The sequence below is a fragment of the Oratosquilla oratoria genome, chromosome 40 (assembly GCF_046742065.1).
Source record: "Oratosquilla oratoria isolate Oo_2021 chromosome 40, ASM4674206v1, whole genome shotgun sequence".
Classification (NCBI taxonomy): domain Eukaryota; kingdom Metazoa; phylum Arthropoda; class Malacostraca; order Stomatopoda; family Squillidae; genus Oratosquilla; species Oratosquilla oratoria.
In genome coordinates this window covers 32228767-32252142 of record NC_134816.1, presented here as the reverse complement: position 1 = coordinate 32252142, position 23376 = coordinate 32228767, and the positions used below count along the sequence as shown (strand labels likewise).

The window sequence follows — 23376 nt, the reverse complement described above, 5'->3', positions numbered from 1 at the left end:
CATGCAAGATGTCCTACCGTGGGACTCAGAAGATCCTAAAGTCTTTGCTGTGGGACACCGCTTTCAGATTCCTCATGGTTACCTGGTCTTCAGTCAGGTGTCACAGGACGTGTCAGGCATCTATCACTGCTTGCTCTACGATCTGACGAAGGGACTTTTGGTGGCCTCACACAGCGTCGAAGTCCGAATATATTAATAGAGTATCCATTGAGCAATGTTTTCGATTGGATGCTCCAGAACTGATCTCATCTTTTCATTTGTATTTGTCTATTTATTTACATTTAATATATTCATTTAATACATTTCCTCTTAAGACACGTTTGATTATTGATTATCCTATATGAAAAACTAATATCTGTTAGTTTAATTAAAGAGGGATAATTTAAACTGCATAAACTGCAGAGGAATATTACTCTCATTAGATGTTGATAAAATGTGCGAAAGAACACTTGAAACAAGGCTAATAGCATAGATTAAAGAATAATAGCAATATGGTTTCAGGCCCATAAGTACAATGGAAATTATACTGGAAAATATATGTATATATAAACAATGCTTTTAATCGACCATCAAGATCAAAATAGTTTAAGTCGTGGAACCTGAAACTTTTGGTCTTGATACACAAATAGATAAACAAATAAAGAAAGAAAATCTATGAGAAGCAAGTGATATTCAAAGCTGGAGATACAATATTGTAAGAAGAGTAAAGCTCGATGTGGTCGTTTCATAACCCTTGATGTTTACATAACAGTAATCATAGACGAACTCATACAAGATATAAATGAAACGTATGACGAAAGGACAGTAACATACATAGATGATGTGGCATTGATATGCGGTAAATAAAGCGAGCTCTAGTGATTATTCGTTCATCCGATTGTATACCCAACAGTAGAATATACCCACTCGAACCGCCAACACCTCATTGAATGCCAAGTAGAAACGAGGAATCTAAAAGTGGTGTCCCAGTGCGAAAATGTTCGGTTCCTCTGGGTATCATGGTAAGACGTCGTGTGTGCAGTCACTCCGCGTCCCTGAACAGATCTTATTCCTGACCACTTAGTTGTTGAATGCCCAGTGGTGTGCATCAAGGCTTGTTTTGAAGAAAATAGAGGAGGAGGTCCACCTGTGTTACCATGATGTTTGTCACCTGAGGAAGGAGGCCGTTAAATGTTGCTGAATTTCGAATTACAGGTGATGAAAGACAAAACGAGACTATGCTCAGAGAAGCCAGGGTCAAAACTCACGAATCAGCAATTTTAAGACCATCTATGGAAGCACTGTTAGGGCTAAATATTGGTGGGAACGACGTGTATTGTTTAGATTTGTCTTTATATGTGGTGTTACGCGTAAGAGTGGAAAATGTATGACTTGGATCTCTGCTCTATAAAACTTATTTTTAAACTATAGAATGTTCATTGAAATAATTAAAGCTTTTACATTCTCTACTCAATGATTACGACACACAAATTACCACTGCTTTTTAGTCAAACGGGTCAAGTAATTATTCGGTGCTTCTTAGTGTTTTTCATTTTATGAATCTTTATATACCTCTATGTCTATATCTTATATCTCCAGTACTACTTTTTTCATATTTCTTACTCTCTTAATAAGATTCCTTTACACCGTCCATTGACTTCTTTCTTGGTCTCTTTTTCGTTTTTCTAATGGTGATCAGGCGCTTAAATCTAGTGTTGTGTTGTATCCCTTCCAAGACGTATACGTAAGTGGAAATATCGTGATAATTGATAAATGTTAATGGATTGATAATAGATGCAACTGAGAGACCCATAGGAAATAGGAAGAGAATGAAAATAAAAGATGTGATGATCTAAAGTACCTGTCAATTTGTCTTTCAACTGTAAAGGTGGGTTACTTGTATATGCCCAGCAAAGGGTAGAGAACACAAATAAGTATATAGTCAGTAGTATCTCTATCTGTGACGACAAAAAATAAAAAATAAGCTTCAGATTTCTCTCAAATTTCCGGTCCAAAGTAAACCATGTCGCTTTGAGGAAATAAAACCAGAAACCAACTACTGTGAAAAACCAAATACTTTTCAAACGCTTCTGAAAAACGCCACACAATTTATTGTTTTAAGAATCAAATTACATTTTGTTAAGTAATTTGAAGGAAGAAATTATCGATCTTATGGCTCATCTAGTACACCTTCACGTACACAGACCTCACATGCTACTAGTTAAGTGATGTGTGTAAAACATGGCCATTTATTTGTGAAGTTTCTCACTGAAAGAGCTTTCATCTAGAGTTGCACACTTTTGTAATATTTTTCCACCTTGGTAACATGAGTGGAAGGTTTTGGCCAATATTGAGGAGATCGTCAGTTAAAATACCTAAAAGCTACATCATCCTCTTAAAACTTGTTTGATAAGGCTGAAGAATATCTGAGGATATTTGGTTGTACCTTCTTAACTAAAAGGAAAATTGTAGCATGACAGAAAGATCAGTTCCGTTTAATTAAGAACGTCAATATCAGAACATCTAATATAGTGTCGGTTAGAATAAATCGAAGCGTGATTTAGACGTTTTCAAAAGACTATAATGATAGAACAATGTTGACGACTTCGGCTGACAACAATGACTACTTTGGCGTTAATGTAGCACGCGATTAAAATGTTTCATGACGGGTCATTTCCCACAATACCTCGGGTGATGTTATTTTTTTCAGCGATATTTTGATGCTACGGGTTTTGTCCGTGTATTCAGCATGCCAATAAAAATTCTGACAGAATATAGATTAGATTACGTGAAGTAATGTTTGGGGGTTATGACACTGGGCTTCCATGGACTGCAGGGCTGCACCAGCGCCGGCAGTTGAGCGTTCGTTTGAATAAAACGACTTCGGTTACAATATCTTTATTTTTCAAATCTCCAAATATCAAATGGTCTTTCTGTCAAATATAGCAAAGCTGAATGATGAACTAAGATACTATAAACCTCTGTAGCAGTTGTAATATAATGTAATGTAACGCAATGCGTAATTTATAAATGCGTGTTTACCTATGTGCATTCTCTAGCGCAACAAGCAACATACGCCAGTACTTCTATGCCACATAATGTGATATTTACTGATATATAACCATGTATACATATGCATATATTCTATCCGTATCCAGCCCTACCTTTTCCTGTAACATTTTAGCATTTGATGCTCTATATGTATCCATGTTCATTATGTAATCCTGTAAATACTATATACTGAAAGTATGTCCTACGTAGATAGGTTAGTCGTGGCAACTCTATGCCTGGGCAGAGACGCTGCAGACCTACGACCCAGGGTCAGTGAGACGAGTAAGCTGCTTGCGTTGGTTATTTGTACGTGTTTGTAACATTACGAGAATGTTAGTTGTACTTTGGTGTCGAGGGAGTGAAGGAAACTCGAGTGAGTTTGGTGGCTTTATTCTGGTTAGCGCTAGTGTCGACGCGGGCATAGCTTGGAGCCCTGCCCTAAACACAAAAGTGACCGCAGAGTGACCTAAGTCGCGCACCGCTTGTGACAGGTACAGAAAAGAACTGGGCTGGACACCAAAACCTGGCATCCTTATATACGCATCCTGCGTACGCAAAAGAAGCAAACGACCCATCCTGACCGAAACATGGCTCGGCAGGGCCTAGGTTGTGCTTTCATGAGGATACAAATGCCTGTAGTACAGGCGTAATATGGACTTAACCTACACAAATGTAATACAAGGCCGAAGGCCAGCTATTTCTACACAACATATATCGCTTGTTTGCGAAAACGTCGTCATAACTCAAAATATTGAATTTTTCAGGAGAGGCATTTTAAAGTTTCAAAACGCTCTCAATATTATAAAAAGCCCTCAAACACCATAGGTGGAACATTTTTTGGAGCATCAAATACGCCTCCAAAGTTTATAGAAGTTGAAACAATCATAATCTTTACTAAGTCTAAAATATTTGTTGGAACAAGTTGGAATATGTAAGGTTATGTCGTTGGGACATTTAGCACTCCCTAGCGGTCAATTTTTGAGCTACAGATATGACACTGTTACCAAAAAAAATCCGTGTTTGAAGATGAATATGTCCGTATAGATAACTCAAAAATTCAGTTTTTTGAGTTTGACGACGTTTTCGCAAACAAGCGATATACTGTATTCCTTGTCCATCCCATTTCTGCAGCGGCGATACTATAAGCCAAAATATCGCGTAGAAGCACATGTGGGGGATTCTATTCACCACATATTAACTTATTTAATAATACCGAATACCACTTAACCTCGACTTTTATTTATTCACACGCGTAATCATGGCGATACACACCATAACTGATGACCGCCCGGATGACCATTTTACGTGATTAAGACTGGGGTGTTTCGCAGTTGTGGTATTTCAGTGATATTCCAGTGACGGTTTCAATACTTCATGTGCCATATCTAACGGATACTATATCGACGACGTATAAAGAAGCTCATTTTCTAAACATCCTTCATCCTCATCCTTGATCCAGACCAACTAGCAGCCTATCCACGGAAACTATACCGCAGAACGACGCCATGACATCAACCATTCAGTCGTTCGTCACGCCATGCGCGACGCAAGTAACAGCCGCAGCAGATGCATCGACGCCCACATCAACAACGTCAACACTCCCGGTAGCATTAACAGTCACCGTCCGACCCCCGCAATTTGACGAAACTTCCCCACCACACTGATTTCTTCTACTGGACTCCTAATTTATTTTGGCGGACATCACCACGTCCTCCACCATAGCAAACTTACCCGCTCGAGTGCTCAGCCAGCTCAGTGATGACGTCGTCAACTCCGCTGACTACGACAGATTAAAACGGGAGGTGACCACCATATTCACTAAGACCCAACCGAACTGTTTGATGCCCTCGTGCAGCGAAACCGTATAATGCACGAGAAACCTACGATGTCACTTCGAGACCTCAGGAAGAATGGATAACAGCTGAACGTGGACGATGAATTCCTTAAACTTCAAGTTTCTGAAAGCAGTTCCCAGTGACATTCGGCCTCTTCCCGTGAAGGAACCCTGGACGAATTACCCCGTGTCGCCGAAATATTGCAGGTTTACGGTTCCGGTAACTGTAGTGCTCTAATGTCAGTGGTTTGTACGAGAGAGGCCAAACGCAGAGTATGGGATCCAATATATTGGATCCCATACTATGCGTTTGGCCTCTCTCCTACAGTGCTGTTGCAGTCGTTGCTGCTTTTACTCAATGTCAGTGGTTAGTGACAGTGTCGTGTTCACCCTCTCATAACAGTGCAGTGTTTCATAGCAGCCTCGGCTTCGGCTTCTACTGACATTCCTATTGGAGTAAGGCTGTTCTGTGAAGATCAACGGCAACATACCTGTAGGTACCACATCTATTATGGTAGTAGAGCTAAGTCATGTAAACGTTGGTGTATGCTTTCTTCCATTTCCAGTAACATTTTGCCTGATTCCCGTCCTAATTCTCGTCCCTCATCCCCTGCTCCTAGGTCTAGTACGTCGGGAAACTAGATGGGCAATCCGTAGAAGTATCCCTTGCAACCGTCGGACTGCCATTTGTAATAAGTGTTTCAATAGGTTGCAAGAGTTATGAATTTCTCATAGGTACTAGTTCTTAAATCTCACTCTTACCCTATAACTCAGAATTATCTCCTTATCTTAGGCCGACAGCGGTTTCCTTACGGATGCTTCAAGAACACGCATACGCACATATGAAGAAGTAGACGTGCAATTTGTAATCCGACGTATTAGACATTCTTTTCCATGATCCTTTGTAGTAGCTGATGTTGTACACTCCATCCCTGGAACAGATATTTTAATTGCTAAATCTTTTGTAAGATCCACCCACCGGATGCACCATTCCTCTTAAGACTTCAGGTATCTATCTTTTCATACGTGGTGCATTATGGGGAAAATTATTCAAGAGCTATTGCTCTTCTTTTAGAATTCCCCGTACTCACCGCACCATTGCAATTAACCAGTGCTTAGCACTTGGAAGGAACTATAACTATCGTATAGATACGGGCGACTCCGCCCCAATTTCATTTAGTGCAAGACCATTGGCAGGTGAGAAGCTCAAGGCTGCTAAGGATGAGTTTAAATTTTTGCTTAATGCTGGAATTATTCGTCGTTCCAATTCACATTTGGTTCTAAAGAAACGACCACATTCTTGGAGATCTTGCGGAGATCACCTAGGTCTAAATAGCGTAACTGTCAATGACAAATATCCTATACTACAATTGCGCTCTCTCACCATGTCACTTAGAGATAAGACTATCTTTTCAAAGATAGACTTACAACGTGCATATATGCAGATTCCTGTCGGTGAATAGGATATACCAAAAACTGTGGTATGCACACCATTTGGACTCTCAATTTCCATATATGCCATATGGTCTTAAAAATGCAGGTTCTACCTTTCAGCGCTTCATAGATACCATTCTTACCAATGTAAATATCACCTTTACTTACCTAGACGACATCTCAGTTGCTAGTGAGACTCTTGAGGAGCATATCACTGATATTCAAATTGTCCTTCCTATTTTGGCCAACTGTAATGTGACCCTTTTCCTCAGTAAATGTAAATTTCTTAAGTCAGAACTTACTTTTGTTGGTTATGTGCTTAGCTCAAAAGGGATTAAGCTGCCTGCTGAGCGTGTTGCAGTTATTTCGGACTTCCCTTTGCAGAAGACTACACCGACTTTGTGCCGTTTCATGGGCATGTTAGATCTCTTTAGATCAATGATTCCTAAATTTTCTACTGTAGCGTATCCCCTTATTGAACTTCTCAGGCAGTAGCAGTCTTCAAAGTGTCTCACTTGGACAGACGCAGCAAAGGACTCCTTCAACAATTGTAAGCAGGCCTTACTGGACTGTCCTACTCTCACATATCCCTCACTCACACCGACAGACTATCAACTCGTGACTGACGGTTCAAACCTAGCCGTTGGTACCCACCTCTATCAGATCATAAACAGCGAACCAACGCCTCTAGGTTTTTACTCAAAGAAACTCTTGGACACACAATGTACTTACTCTTCCTGCGACCGAGAATTGTTAGGGGCTTATCTAGCCGTTTTACATTTCAAGTCACTCATTGATGGCCATATAGTTACCTTATTCCTTGACCACAACCTTTAGTTAGAGCTTTTTCATTCCAAGTCACTTGCTAAAACTGACAGACAACAACAACAACTCATATTTCGGAGTGCATGTCCTAAGCAGAGTGCATTCGCAGCGACAACAATGTTGTATCCAATTGTTTATCACGACCGACATGCGCCGTATCACTGGATGTCTTTGACTTCAATGGTATCGCTTAAGGACAGGAAGGGGACGAAGAGTTGAAAAACACTCAAAGCTAGACTATTCGAGTTCATTTTGCCCTCTAACCTGACCCTCTGGTGTGACAGCTTGACCCTTTCTCCCGTTATCCTTACGGGGTAACGTAATCTCTTCCTTTCATATCCTTCCCCATTCTGGAGTTCAATCCACATTTAAATTGGTAAAACATCGCTATTTCTGGCCTTGCATTGACAAAGATGTAAAGAACTTTGTCAAAAAATGTCTTCCATGTCAACAAGCCAAGACTACTCGCCACACCATATCACCTGTTTTACCTATCTGTACTCCTACCGACCATTTCCAATCAGTCCACATTGATATTGTTGGACCTCTACCACCTGCAACTCTTCATAATTATCCTTACCTTCTTCCATACAAATACTTACTGACTTGCACTGATCGAGCGAGCCAATGGACTGAAGCAATTCCTATCATTGACACTACTGCGACTTCCCTACTCCTACCGACCGTTTCCAGTCAGTCCACATTGATATTGTTGGACCACTACTACCAGCAACCCTTCCTAATTATCCTTCCCTTCTTCCATACAAACATTTACTGACTTACATTGACAGATCGACCCGACGCGATGGTCTGAAGCAATCCCTCTCACTGCCACAGCTGCGACTTCCTTATCGACTGTTTTCATTTCACGTCATCACAGTTCCCAATTGGAGATCAAACTTTTCCCTAGACTTTTGTCAATCATTGGTTTCCATCATCTGCAAACTACCAGTTATCACCCTCAAGGTAACGGCATGATCGAACATTATCTCTGAAACCTGCTATCGCACTAGACAGGAAAACTAGTTCTATTCTATATCCATGGCTCTACTTGGCCACCATTTAACACCTCGTGTAACTAATTTTCCCCCATTTACCGCGGTTACTGGCGCCCATATGTTGTGTCCCTGAGTTGCAATCACCATCATCACATCGGGTAACGCAACCATCCTCCACCTTGTCAAAGAAGTGCAATAAATCCATTTCCATGACATCGCATCGGGTGACTGTCGCATATTACCTAAACCATACGTCCCTCCTGCTCTCCACACATGCTCTCAAGTTCGGATGCGAGTAGACAAAGTCCACAGGAGTTTGAAAGCCCTGTATTCTGGTCCTTATGACGCCCTCCACCGTGAACCTAAGTACTTTATTCTTCGACTTCCCCAAGGTGATACGTCCGTCTCGAGTGACTGATTCAAACCGGCGTATCTCCCCATCACTCGACCAGCTCATACGCGCACAAATGACGTAATGAAACTGACACTACAAGTACAAATAACGTCACTGATGCTCAGAGATTCACACCTGACGTCTCAACCCCTGCCTTTGAATCCCCTCCCACCACGTCCTCTCCAACCTTTTCACCTCTCCACCAACCCTTCCTGCAATACCACGTGTAATACGATCGGAAAGAACGATCCACTTCAGAGATCATTCTGATTATTATTATTATCTTATTATTATTGTCATTATTATTATTATTATTATTATTATTATTATTATTATTATTATTATTATTATCATTATTATTATCATTATTATTACTATTATTGCTATTGTTATTATCATTGTTACTATTTTTATTATTATTGTTATTATTATTATTGTTATTATCATTATCATTATTATTGTCGTTATTACTATCATTATCATTATTGTTATTATCATTTTGTTATCATTATTATTATTATTATTATCATTATTATTATTATTATTATTATTATTATTATTATTATTATTATTATTATTATTATTATTACTTAGGTCAGCTCTTAAGACAGTCACTGTTAATATTTTCATATGTATTTTTTATATCTTGTAATATGTTTGTCCTCCTTTTCTCCCTACAACTAGTCTCTGCTCTTGTGAGGGGAGTCAATGTAAGAGGGTGTTTAACGGTCTAACGGTTCGTCGAACGCGGTTCGACAGACACGTGTGAACGTGTGAAAGGGGTATTTGGTTGTAATACGAATATGATGTATCGTAATGTGTAATTTATAACTGAGTATTTACCTACGCGCATTCTCTAGCTCAGCAAGCAACATACGCCAATACGTCTGTCACAACATATATGTAACTATATAAACCTAAGCATATATTCTATCCGTATCCAGCCCTTCTTATAACATCTTAGCATATAGACGCTCTATATGTATCCATGTTCATAATGGGATCTATATATACTATATAAGTATGTCCTACGTAGAAAGGTTTGACAAGGTAGCTCTGCATGCCTGAGCAAAGACGACCTAGGGCCAGTGAAACGAGTAAGCTGCGTGTGTTGGTTGCTTGTACGTGTTAACTTTCTTAATAATACCATTTAATCTCGACTTTTATTTACTCTATCCACACGCGAAATCATGGTGACCCACACCATAATTTTATAGATGTTAACCATACTGTTAAAATATTATTTGAGAATTTCTGTGAGGTCATATTTCAGTTATGCAAATGGAGGTTGGAGGTAGGATGTGGGAGTATGATAACACCGTCATACAGTGAAAGGAAAGTCAGGAAAGGGATCGATGAGAAACAAATCTATTCTTGTGAATAGGGCATTCCAGAATGCAGGTCATAGCTCCAAAGTGTAGTAAACCATAGAAAAAGTGTACACAAAGCACCATAAATAAACGATTAAAAAATCTCATTAGGCGACAGAAGCTCCCATTTTCTTTTAGTCAACGTCAAGACCAAAATTTATCGTTGCATTTGTCAATATTGCAATCGATCAATACGAACAAGATGTAGCCAAGTGAATGTAAACAATTCGTCTTACACTAAATAGCCGGACAAGTTGATTCGCTAACCATTTATATCGCTAATTGCTCTGACAATACAGTGCAATCTTGTTAACCAAGAATTTGTCGTAATTGAGAACATGATACTCAGTATTAGAGAGGACACCTTTGCCGGTTGAACTTAAAATTCTCAGCATAAATTCGTTCGCCAAAGGCAGGTCCTGGTGCAGTGTGCGCAAATGTAGTTTTGTAAATTTATTCTAGATACTGCCAAATGGATTTTATTCTGACGATAGAAAAACTCATGATTTTTTTTAATTAATCCGTTCGTGTATGTGTATTTGTATAACAGTACTTATGGATAATCGTTGACCAATTACATGTGATGCAACATCGATTTCGATTCCATTTTCTAATTAATCATCTGACTGACTCACTCCCAGTTCTCAATTAAAGCATAATTTTTCCACTGAAACATTTCTGAATGGAGCCCCTGGAAATGAATGTTTCATTTATTTTTATTTATTTTTCGTTAATGTTGAGTTGGAAATGTGGAGTAGTCCATTCTTTCTTCATAGACAGAGGAATATGCTTTACTGACAACCTCTTTCAGACAAACCCCCTTGATACCAGTAACGTGCACAGACATTGCAAGGGGAAGGTGCTTTGGGCAGGAAGTTGGGCACTTCACTCTTTTGTACTATTCGCATTTGGCAACTAGCCGGTAGTGTGCAACACCATTTTCCACATTATAATTTCTGAATGGTAAGAAAATGGAAAAAGCCTGTGAGAAATCCTTTTTCATTCATTTTTATATATTTTTGTGATGAAGGGCACTTTTGACGCACCCCCAGCAACCCCCTTTTGCACGGGCCTGCGTGACATTGACCATTCCCCGCCATCATTAAAACATCTGGACCACATTAAGAGCACCTAAACCAACCCAATTGTTTCACACTATTAAACACTTACCAACATCTCCAACACATTAACAATTTGATCACTGCTCACTTCATTCTCTGACGGTAAACCTGATAGGGAAGAAAACAGAATGACGAAATATTTTCTGTATGACACTACAGTACAATTAAATTATATAACCAGTGAAGCTCGCATGCCAAATGGGTAAGGGCGTCGTTACTGGCAGCGAAGGTCGAGGGGTGGTGGTTCGAACTCTGCCACCGGCGACCTTGAACCAAGGGCATGGTTCACTACATTCTACGCTACAAAGTCCTCTGTAAGGGGCACTGTCCTAGCCTCCCGGTGGGAGGGAATTTGTAACATTGTACCATATTACCATAATTTATACATACATACATTTACCAAAGGTTTTTTCCCCCTTACACCCGGGGGGTAGCCAAAAAGAAAAAGGCATAGAAAAAACTCCCACCCATTTCATTCCCCATATATTCCACTCTCCCTCCTATCTTGGCACCTCCTGGATGACGGGTCATCCCTGCATCCTGTCCACTGCCCTGGGTCAGAAGCAGTGTCGCAAGACACAGCACATCCACAGCAAGGCCGCTTCATAAATTCGGCGACCCCCCCACTTTTTCATGAATGCCATGGATGTAATCAGGCATTTCCAGCTTGTATAGCTGATTCCTCCATATTTTGGTGTAGTTTGGTCTGATTGCTAGTGAAATAGTGTTTTACATATTTGACTAGACAAATAAGTTTTGAACTATAACGCTCCATCACCCTCACATACAATAAATGATATAATAGGTCTACCATGATGTGTCACAGCCTCTCAAATCTGGTAACAAATAAGTTATGGTTATCCCTAATTTCAGAAACCTTTCCCCATAAACACTGCAACAACTAATTTACTATTGTATACTTTATAAACTGTTTTAAGCATCTTCAATTTTATTATCATACTAACATGTAACAAAAATTAATAAATATATATATTTCTTTTTTCCTTAAAGGGAGAGCAACTCCCCATAAGCTTTGCTTCTCGCTCTCCCTTTTCAACAACTAATTTTGTAAAAATTTTGTATATATGTATGTCTAAATTGTATTTTATATTGTTGAATAAACCTTAACTAACTAACTAAATTTTTCTTTTCAGGGAGATCTCATGCCTCTGTGTGACCTGGCTAAGTCTATACCTCTGCACACATTCCTTCAGGGCTTGGGGCTAACTGTGCTCTAATTGTGAAATAGTTTTCTTGAATGGCATACTACTCTTATTTTTCACACATTTTCTTCATAGCCTGGGTACACCCTATAATTTACCACCATACAGTGCAGAGACCAAATACCAACCTCTCAGGGCTGTACCTCAATAGAGGAATAAGGATGTTGTTAGGTTTCAAGGGCAGGTGGCAAGGAGATAATGCTCTCATATATTTGTCTCACAAAACCACCACTCACAGAATTACTCACTAAAAGGTTACTTACATTACAACAGTTTACACAGGAATTTAAGTTAAAAGTCCTCTTCAACATTTCACATTTTTTAATCAACCATAAAATTTCCATAAACATATAATAGATGTTGAGTTAAATTAATGCCTGAATGACAATTCCAACAAGCAAATTCTTTGGGTGAATTGTGGCACATGACTGTGTTGTCTATCATGGAGAAGTGTTTCCATTCTCTGCTGGTTAAATGTAACATACAAAACATAACGCAAAGCTCAACAGTAATCCATAAGACCACATAGAGCCATGCAATAAACTGTGTCAACAAGGGTAGAGGAGCAGGAGTGTTGTGTGCTTCAGAGGAGTATTAGCATCCAGTAGGGGTCTCTCCAGGGGAGTTTGTACCCGTACTTTCATAAGTGTTCCTCCAGAACACACATCAACTGCTACTCTCATTCTTGGTAAGCTTAATAAATACGTATTCACCAGCATTCTTCCTAGGACTTTTAACAAATCCATTTATCCAATGACTGACATCTTAATTCCCTAATAAGGACCTGTGGTCTCTAAAATTCTGGACCTGCAGTTTGAATACAATGAAATCTGTTATATTGCACATACTTGTACATACATTTCATGACAAGATACAAAGACAAAGAATGCAATCAGGCACAAGCAGATACACATATCCAAACAATGAACATCATCCAACATTTCCCTCTCCGGTCTCTGAAAGGCATCATTACACTGTTGGAAAGAGCCGAAATAAATATACATCCACATCCCACTACAGAGATATAATAGACATTTGGCATCCTCTGGAGCAAGAGGTAACACATAAAAATCAAGCACACCTAATAAAAAATTATAGGAAACTGTTACACTACCTTATTTCTAACCTGCAAAGATAAACGAGACTAGCAAAAAGAATGTCTAAAGTAAAAATACAATTGTTATCTATGCAAGCAGCCGTTTCACTACCCACTTAAAGTAATAAAAACAAATATTCTAATCACACTTCTTCCATCCATTCTCAGAGCTGAATAAAATGAGTATCACAAATAATAGGACATTTAGGATATGCTAATTCTATGCCATTAACATTAGACATCTGAAACTCTATGAAAAATATAGGATACAAGAAATTATATGAAATACATTCATATATATGAGCTGCATGGGGACATTAGGCAATGAGGTTTCATTAAATAGTGAATGACAAGGTTTTTGGGTTCCTTATATATAGGCACATGGGGTAGGTAACCTTTAACAATACAATAAAAGGTGGGGAGCTCATACTAAGTAATGATTTACTGTGGCATAAGCCATCCCCTTCACCATGTGTAGTTGGATAGCAACAGTGAGTAGCAGCCACTAACAACTGTAGGGGATTGAAATGAAGACCTCATACCACCTACTCCTATCTTGGCCTGCGACTGCCACCGTCTTCAAGTAAAGAGGTGCTGAAGAACAACTCAAATAATACTATCATACATACATACACCAAAGGCTTTTTCTCCCTTACAAGGGAGGTAGCCAAAGTCAAAGGCATAAATCCATTCCCATTCATTTCATCCCAACATACTCCACTCCCATTCACCACCTCTCCATCCTTCTTTTCTTGGCTCCTCCTGGATGACGGGTCATCCTTGCATCTCGCCCACTGCCCTGGGTCAGAAGCATTGCAGCAAGACACAGCACATCCACAGCAATAATATCAATAATAATATAAATTTTGCTTAATCCAATTCAACAACAACACACCAGACTGGTGAACCAAACTGCTTTAACACAATTAAAATGATTAGACCAAGGAGTGTAGAAATCTATTCCATAAACTTTTGGTGAGCACTCATTTCCACATAAGCACTATGTGCAGTATTTAAAGCACTCACATAAAATACATCAAATTCCTTCTTTATACATACTGTATATATACCAAGGGCTCTTTCCCCCTTACCAGGGAGGTAGCCAAAGTCAAATGGCATAATTCCACTCCCATCCACCACTCCTCCCTCCCTCTCATCTTGGCCCCTCATGGATTACTGGTCATCCCTGCATCTTGCCCATCAACCTGGGTCAGAAACAATGCAGCAAGACACAGCACATCCACAGTAAGGCCACTTCATTTAATCGGCGACTCCCCCCTCCGTCCCCTCATGCAGAAACATTGAAGACTTCATAATGTAAAATATATATAACAAATATATAAGTAAACTAATACTTAAGACTGTTCTGCAATAGGTAAGACTGACAACATAAACTATCTCCCCTGAATACTTGTCTTTCCTCTGCAAAGGCTAAAATATTTTGAACTAAAGTAACTGCTGCCAATCTACCCACCCCAAATGCCTTTGTCTACACATTTTCTGAAAAATGACTTATTGATAACATGACTTGGGTTACATAGATGAAATATGAGGTGACTCAGGGCAATTGAATTTGAAGGTAATACTCAATAGCTACATGGGAAAAACAATGTTTGAAAGACCTGCTAAAGGAATTGCATTTGTACATATAAACAACAAAACTGCTCCCTCAAATACAAACTGTTCAAGGCTTCATTTCCCCCCTTCTTTCTGTTTCTTTTACTCCTGAGACGGCACCACTACCTTCTCCAGTGCCTGTAGCAGCTCTGTCTTGTTACACATATCCCCAAACTCTGCCTCATGGTGCTCATAAAGAATACCTTGATCCTCAGGACCAATAAGATATACACCTGAAGGGAGATAAAAGAAAACTACATTAGTCTTTTATACACCAAAGATGCCTTACTAGAGATTGTGCTACACACACTGGCATGCCTAACATTTCACAGCTTTGTGGATGAAATTTTACTTTTATTATTGTAATGTAGTAATGTACTGTAGCTGAGTGTTATGGTTATTCTGAATAGTATGTAAATGTCAAAAAATTAATTCTATTTATTATAGGGTCACTGTTGCCTATTCATAATTAATACAGTGGTTATATACACATTTGTATACATAAAAAATACTACTAATTATAATAATAACATTACTAACAAATAAATCAATAAATTAATTATTAAATGAATAATTAAGACCTACCTCCTAGCAGACTGCCATCTCCTTCAAAGTTGCCTGTAATATTTTTGCTAGAAGCACGAGCAATATTATTCCATACGCTGAGCCTCAGCATGCCCATGACGAGCGTTCGCCGCTCCTTGGGACCATAAAAACGCTTCTCTGTGTCCAGCAGCACTTCACCTTTGAAGAACTTGCTGAACTGCTCGAAGCCAATGTCCTCATGAAGGACAGCATAGAGGGACACGCCCTTAGCCTCAAATTGTGGCATGAGGTCTTGAAGGGACAATGCCTCCTGAAGAAGGAAATGAAATGTATAAGACTCACAGGACTTACAGTCATAATGGAATATAATTATATCTATTATCATTCTGCCACTGCCTCTGACCCAGGGCAGTGGACAAGATGCAGGGATGACCCGTCATCCAGGAGGTGCTAGGATGAGAGGGAGGGTGGAGGGGAGTGGAGTGTATTAGGGATGGAGTGGGTGGGAATGGTTTTTATGCCTTTTTCTTTTTTGGCTACCTCCCTTGTAAAGGGGAAAATAGCCTTTGGTATATGTATGTATGTATCATTCAGCAATATGAGGTAGTGATGGTAAGGACAAAAACATACCCATCCTGTGAAGTGATATCACCACATGAGGAAAACACACTCCTTCATACATTTCTAATTATCACCACTATCCCCCCACTCCTAAAAAATGAGAGTTGGAGCAGCAAAACAGTAGGGAGAAATCTTCCTATCTACCATATATACCAAGGGCTTCTTCTCCCTAATAAGGGATGTAGCCAAGTCAAAGGCATGCACCCACTCCCACTCAACACCTTTGTTTCTCTCTTATCTTAGCTCCTCATGGATGACTGGTCACCCCCGTCTTCTGCCCACTGTCCAGGTCAAGAAGTCATTTAATGGCCCAAATCTTATGGTTCTGGTTGGCAATCTCCTCCCAGACCCTCTTATGCTATAACTTCTTGTAGGATAGGTTTACAGAGGGCAGGATACCTAGTCCCATCATTCTGTCCTACTCTAGTTGCCTTTTATGACCCACATGGGAAAATCTTTTTACATATATGCATATACTAATGGCTTTTCTCTCCTTACAAGAGAGGTAGCCACTGTCAAAGGCATAAATCCACTCCCACCCATTTCATCTCCACATACTCCACTCCCATTCACCACTCCTCCCTCCCTGGAAGATGGGTCATCCCTGCATCTTGCCCGCTGCCCTGGGTCAGAAGCAATGCAGCATGACACAGCACATCCACAGCAATGCAGCTTCATCTAATTGGCAACCCCCCCCTCTCGGTCCCCTCATGCAGAAAAAGAGAAGACAGGGAGGAATCCCTTTGGGCTGCATCAAAATATTATTCACACATCATCCCTCACCCTTCCCATCCCCTTCCACTCCCATGCATCACAGCATCATCCATACACAACCATTCTCCACTCACCCCTATCTTCTGTCTTCTCCCTTCCTTCCTCAACAGACATTCCCCTCTTTCCCAATTCCCCTTTTAACCCATCCATCCATTTCATCCTTGGTTGCTCCCTCATGTTCACTCCCTCCACCTCTGCCTTCAACATCTCTTTTACTAATCTTTCTTCACTCATTCTTTCCATGTGTCCAAACCATCCCAATACTCTTTCAACCCTACCTCCCAACTCCCTTTCCACCCCACTCTCTTCCTCACCTCCTCATTTCTCACTCTATCCAGCCTAGTAACCCTATCATACTTCTCAGGCATTTCATCTCAAACACATTTAAAATCTTCCTCTCTTATGTTCCATGTTTCTGCCATATACAGTGTTGTTGGCACAATCACTCCTTCATAAAATCTCCTCTAAGCATCCATTCCCAAATATCTATTTCTCACTACATTTGTTAGTCCCCCACACCATTTACTTGATTCTCTCAATCTACATTCTACCTCCACCTCCACTTCTCCCTTTCCTGCCACATTCACACCCAAGTATTTAAAGCTATCCACTTCCTCCACTCACTCTCCCTCAATACTCACTTCCAGCCTGCTGCCATCCTCTTTCCTTGTATATCTCATTACCTTACTTTTACTGACATTTATCTTCAATTTCCTTCTTTTGCACACCTTCCCAAACTCCATCACTAACTTCCTTATTCCCTCCTCTGATCCTGCTACAAGTACAGTGTCATCAGCAAACAACAACTGGCTTATCACCCATTTTACTCCATTTTCTTTAACCATCTCCAATCCCCTGCCCATTACCCTAGTGTTTACCTCTCACACCATGCCATCCATGTATAAATTGAACAGCCAAGGCGACATAACACATCTCTGGCAAAGTCCCACCATTATCTCAAACCACTCACTCTCTCCATTTCTAATTCTAACACAGGCTCTACTATTCTCATAAAAACTCTTGACTGCTCTTAACAGCTTTCCTCCTATCCCATATATCTCCAATACCTCCCTCAGTGCCTTCCTGTCTACCCTGTCATAAGTCTTTTCCAAATCTATAAAGACCCAAAAAACATCCTTACCTTTTCCTAAAGCTTCCTCACATATCTGCCTTATCACAAAAATCTGATCCACACAATCCCTACCTGTCCTAAACCCACATAATTCCTCACCAATTACTTCCTCTTTTCCTTTCCTAATCCTCTCAATGAAAACTTTCCTATAAGCCTTCCCAACTACATTTAACAAACTGATCCCTCTGAAACTACTGCACTCACACTTGTCCCCTTTTCCCTTGTAAAATGGAATTGTACAGGCACTCCTCCAGTCCTCTAGCACTCTACCCTCTTTTAGACAAACTTTAAACAACCTCACCAGCCAGTCCACCACCACTATACTTCCCTTTTTTTAAGACACTGCATGATATTCATTCAACCCAGGTGCCTTACCTGCTCTGATTATTTTAATAACTGCTTTCACCTCATCTTTCCTTATTTCTTCTCCATTTTCCTCATTCATAATTGTCATTTTCTTTGCACTTCCCACTGCAACTACCTTTCCCTCCCTATCCTCCTTTACATTTAGCAACTCAGTAATATACTTTGCCCATCTTCCTCTTACTGCTGTCTCTTCTACTATCACTTCTCCATCTCTACCTTTTACCTTTTCTTCTCTACTTGATTCACCTCTTCCTCTATTAATTTCTTTCCAAAACATTTTTATTACTTTCAAAATTTTCTGTCATACTCTTACCCCATTTCACATCTGCTCTTCTCTTTGCCTCCTTTATCTTATGCTTTACTTTTCTTCTCTTTTCTTTGTACCTCTCATATGATTCTCTCATCCTATTTTGTAACCAATCTGTGAATGCTCGTTTCTTCTATTCTACAACCTATTTTGCTTCATCATCCCACCACCCACTACCTTTCCTCCTGAAAATGTCCACCTTGTGACTCCCTCCTTGAACCATCCCCATTCCTCCTCCACTCCTAGTTCTACTCCATCCATCACTCCCTCTCACTCTTCTCTCAGCTTCTTCCTGTACTCCTCATTTTCTTTCTACTGTACCATAAATGTAAGCTAATGCTTGAAATGGGCTACTTACCTCCCTGCACAAAGATCATCCTGGCCTCCTCACTGCCATGACCACAGCACCATTCTTCGACCACAACTGCTTAGCTACTGCCGTAGATCCATCGAAACGCTTTAGTGGGCTGCCTGACAGGTATGCTGAAAGGAAAATAAAGCAGTTAATGAATGAAAAGTGTTAAAGACAAGTATAGAATAATGACAATAACTAATCAAAACATAACATTCTGTAAACAATTTCAAGGTGAATTAAATGTTTTTGTCAACACAAAATACAGCTTTTCACTTTCTAGATTTTATTAAATTTATTGATACATCATGCCATGACTATTTCTTCTCTTGTTCTCACAATTATAATGAACAATGAAATTGAAAAGAAGAGATTGAAAGCCATGGTACCCTAAATCCTACAATATAATCCTACATAAATATACCAGTAACAATATACAATGCCAAACCATAAACACAAGTGTAGATGTCAATAAGTTAAGTACTTATGCAAATAATCTTCTACCATTACTAACTCAAAATGTCACTGATGATATAAAATACCTTCAACTAAAATGGATCATTTGAGTCAGTCTAAACTATACAAGCCCAGATTCCAGAACTGTCTATACTATTTTGGTCATCCTAACAAATTATGGGAAAGGTGGAAGGGAAAATACTGGTACCAGCCACTGACCTCTCCGCAAGGAGGGAACGTGGACCTAGCTCACTATAAACACCGCCAACTTCGACCCAGAGTAACACTCCTCTGAAGAAGCTATTGTAAGCGAAATCGGTCAGGAATAAACTCGATATTCAGATAAAGACCCGTGTTTCCCCCTCCACCTTTCCCATAATTTGTCCCAATGTCTCTACATCCTAACAAAGTAGTACTTGGCAACCCGTCCTCAATGACAGTTGCCAAACATCACTATTTGATGAAGTCTGATGACGGAGCCATTCTGAGAGTTGCAGTGTCACTTGGGTAGTTGACTGTACTAACGAGGGTTGGGGGAGTGGGGAGGTTCTTAGTTGGTGGATTGCCTAAAAACATAAATAATACAAAAACCGACGTACCAAATCAAACTTAATAACAAACCCAAAAATATCAAGAACTACTTTTTTGTTTTACAAAATTTACGCATTTTACCTGCACAATAACCCCTCCCCCAGTTCCTTATTTTATGAATAATACACTACAGAGTATGTCAACCCTATACCTACCATAATTAACCTTTTCTATAGGAAGGATCCAGTGGGCTGGTAGGTTGCAGTAGGCCAGGAAGCTTGTTAATGCGCCCCCTACCAACCACGGCCAATTTGACATCAAAGATGACGCCAAATTCATGGTCTGGCTCCTGCAAAAAAAAAAATAGTTATTAACAAAAAATCTACGAATGTGTAAGTGTGTGTATGATTCACCATGGTCTTGGATAACGTGTTGGACTCGTGATCGACAGCTATTACCCTCTGGATGAGACCTCAGAGCTCATAATTATATGACCGATCGCTGTGACTACACGCACACATACACCCAACCCCCCCAAACGAGGGTTGGAGTAACGACTAGCAGCACTCCGCCGCCGAGTGGTGTGTGTGTGTGTGTGTGTGTGTATTTACCTAGTTGTACTTTACAGGAAGAGAGCTATGCTCGTAGTGACCCGCTTTTGTATCTTTCATCATCCAGTTTGATCTTAAATTCTTGTATAGTTTTTGCACTCACTACTTCCTCATTCAGTTTGTTCCAGATATATATCACTCTGTGTGGGAAGCTATTCTTTTTCAGATCTCCTCTATAACTGTGTGTGTGTGTGTGTGTGTGTGTGTGTGTGTGTGTGTGTGCGCGCGCGCTGCGATATAGAGGATATGAGGTATGCCCATAGGTCCTGTTTGTCTTCATCTATTCTAAACTGTGTGTAGAAAAATACTATTTATATATACGAAATACCACATATATTACGAACCGCAATATGCAATATAATGTTTGGTTTTATCATCAAATCAAAATTATATTAAAACAGCAGGGTAGTAATGGGTTTGAATTTGACAAATTTAGGTTTAACCCATTCAACTCTGATGACAAGATGTCTTGTCATTTGGTCAAATAAAACAAAAAATCATAAAACACCAAAATGTTTGATCAAACACCAGAAAAATATGACGTCAATCCTCGCTTCGCTCGCAGCGAAGCGAGGACTGTCGTCATATTTTTCTGGTGTTTGATCAAACATTTTGGTGTTTTATGATTTTTTGTTTTATTTGACCAAATGACAAGACATCTTGTCATCGGAGTTGAATGGGTTAAGAAGGAAATAGACAATAACTGGTACCAGTGGTTAATGAATGGAATAGACTTTGTAAATGAAACAATGATTTGTTTTAGAAACTTAGGTGACTTTTTAGATAGGGATGACAGTAACGGACATGGAACTGCCTAGTGTAGGCCTTATAGACTCGTATCTCCTCCGCTCATATGTTTTTATATCATCATCGTGATATTGATGTGGCAACGTTGCCATTGACCAAACGGTCTTCTGATGAAATTATACTTTTCTCAGCGGAGTTTCTCTTGAAAATGAAATTAAATAAAATAAAGAAATAAAATAGAATAAACGGAATAAAATGAAATGATAAAAATAATTAAATGACTTGTCAGTAGCCAGTACGAATTTACAGACAAAAATAATGACAACAATAAACTCGGAATTCTTGCTATGAAATTAGATATAAAACAAAAACAAAGAAGTGGCACAGAGAACATTTTCTTATACTTTTTTTATGTTTGCCTTGGTACAGGCCAACAAGTCTCCTGGTTCAATTCACTGCATTTCTTACACTTAAACACAGATTATAAAAATATATTCATGTGAAACTAGTGGACAAGCGTGTAAAAATAAATGAATAAATAAAAGTATCCATACAAATTCAATTATTAGTTCGAAAATGTGGAGTTGGAGAAAGGGTCGAAAGACGTGGAGAAAAGGAAGAAGGAAGAGAGGAAGACGAAGAAAAATAAAAAGATGAAAAGAAAAAGAAAAATTAAATAAACGAAAGAAATACAAACAGCAAGGAATCAAATTAGTTTCGATTCATATTTCATTCACTTGACACTAAAACCATCAATTTCTCATCATCAACCATCAACCATCAATCAACCACTTCTATTTTTTTTTCCAAAGTAATATTTGAGTTCAACATTTTGCATTCTATGAAATATATATATATTTTTAAGCTCTCCAAGGCAACAGGAATATTCGGTGTCTAGAATAACGAAAATGAGTTATCTTCCTTCATTTCATTTCTCAATTATTTTCTGTAAATACATGCATATTTTTCTGCACCATCATCTTTCTTTCCATTATCCATAATTTTCTTTAACCAATACAATTCATAAATCTGGCAATTTTCTTGAACTTGGCATTAAAAATTATGAAACACAAGATCTTTCCAATCCAATTAAAAAATAGTGTTATCCATTGACGACGACTGGCACTGTTAGGGAACGTCCAAACATGAACAAAATTGATCACATAACCAGAACTAATACACAACACCTCCGTGATCCACGACTAAAATTCATAAGTGATATACTTCCCAATATCCTTGTACTTACAATTCTCTCTTCTCTTAGCTCACACCTTGTCGCTACCACTGCTGTTGAACGACTGAGGGTATGAGTTGGCGGGTCTGTTTATAAAAGCGGCAAGCGGTGAGCCGTCCGCAGCCTCACGCCGCGTCGACGTCATGTCGTGAATTCCCGCCAAATTCCTGTGAACCCAAAGTGTCTACGTGCGTGACGTCACATGCGTGGTGATGCTAACTTCAACGTTTTCACACGAATAAATCTTCTACGGGGAAAACAACTCGAGTTTCGAATAAATACAAATTCTATTTGAATGAACAGACGGCCACGCATGCCTAGGATCGTGCTCACATCCGTTACAAAAATAGATGACCTGAATTTATTTGGATTTAATGGCCAAAATATAGAAAGTGATAAAATAATTATTTAAGCCCCTTCGCTTGACTGCAACCAGGAAATTTTATTCACAATACTTACATACATACATACATACATACATAAATACATACACTCATACGTACATACACACACAAGACATCTCCACAGCTGGATATGGATTACCCTCACCGCTTCATCAATACCCTTCAATCACTCCCTTGCTCGACAGACATTCATCTTATATACAATGCTCCCTTCACCCCTTCCACCCACGTGGTGAGTGATGAGTGGGTGTACAGTGGGTGTGTTTTGACCAGGCCACCCCTATATAAGGGGGGAAATACCTCGTATATCTGTTTATATAGTCTAAAGAGAAAATATTCTTAGGAATAATTAT

At 39.4% G+C, this 23376-nt stretch overlaps 1 long non-coding RNA gene and 1 pseudogene across 1 annotated transcript; one reads left to right on the top strand and one right to left on the bottom strand.

The window, feature by feature from the left end:
- The first annotated feature begins 2492 nt into the window (after positions 1-2492).
- LOC143020762 (uncharacterized) lies at positions 2493-13988 on the top strand. The gene is made up of 2 exons (XR_012965932.1): positions 2493-5357; positions 12161-13988. It is a non-coding gene; the product is annotated as an uncharacterized LOC143020762 (long non-coding RNA).
- LOC143020761 (peroxiredoxin-like 2A) overlaps positions 12533-23376 on the bottom strand; it is an 87386-nt pseudogene continuing 76542 nt past the window's right edge.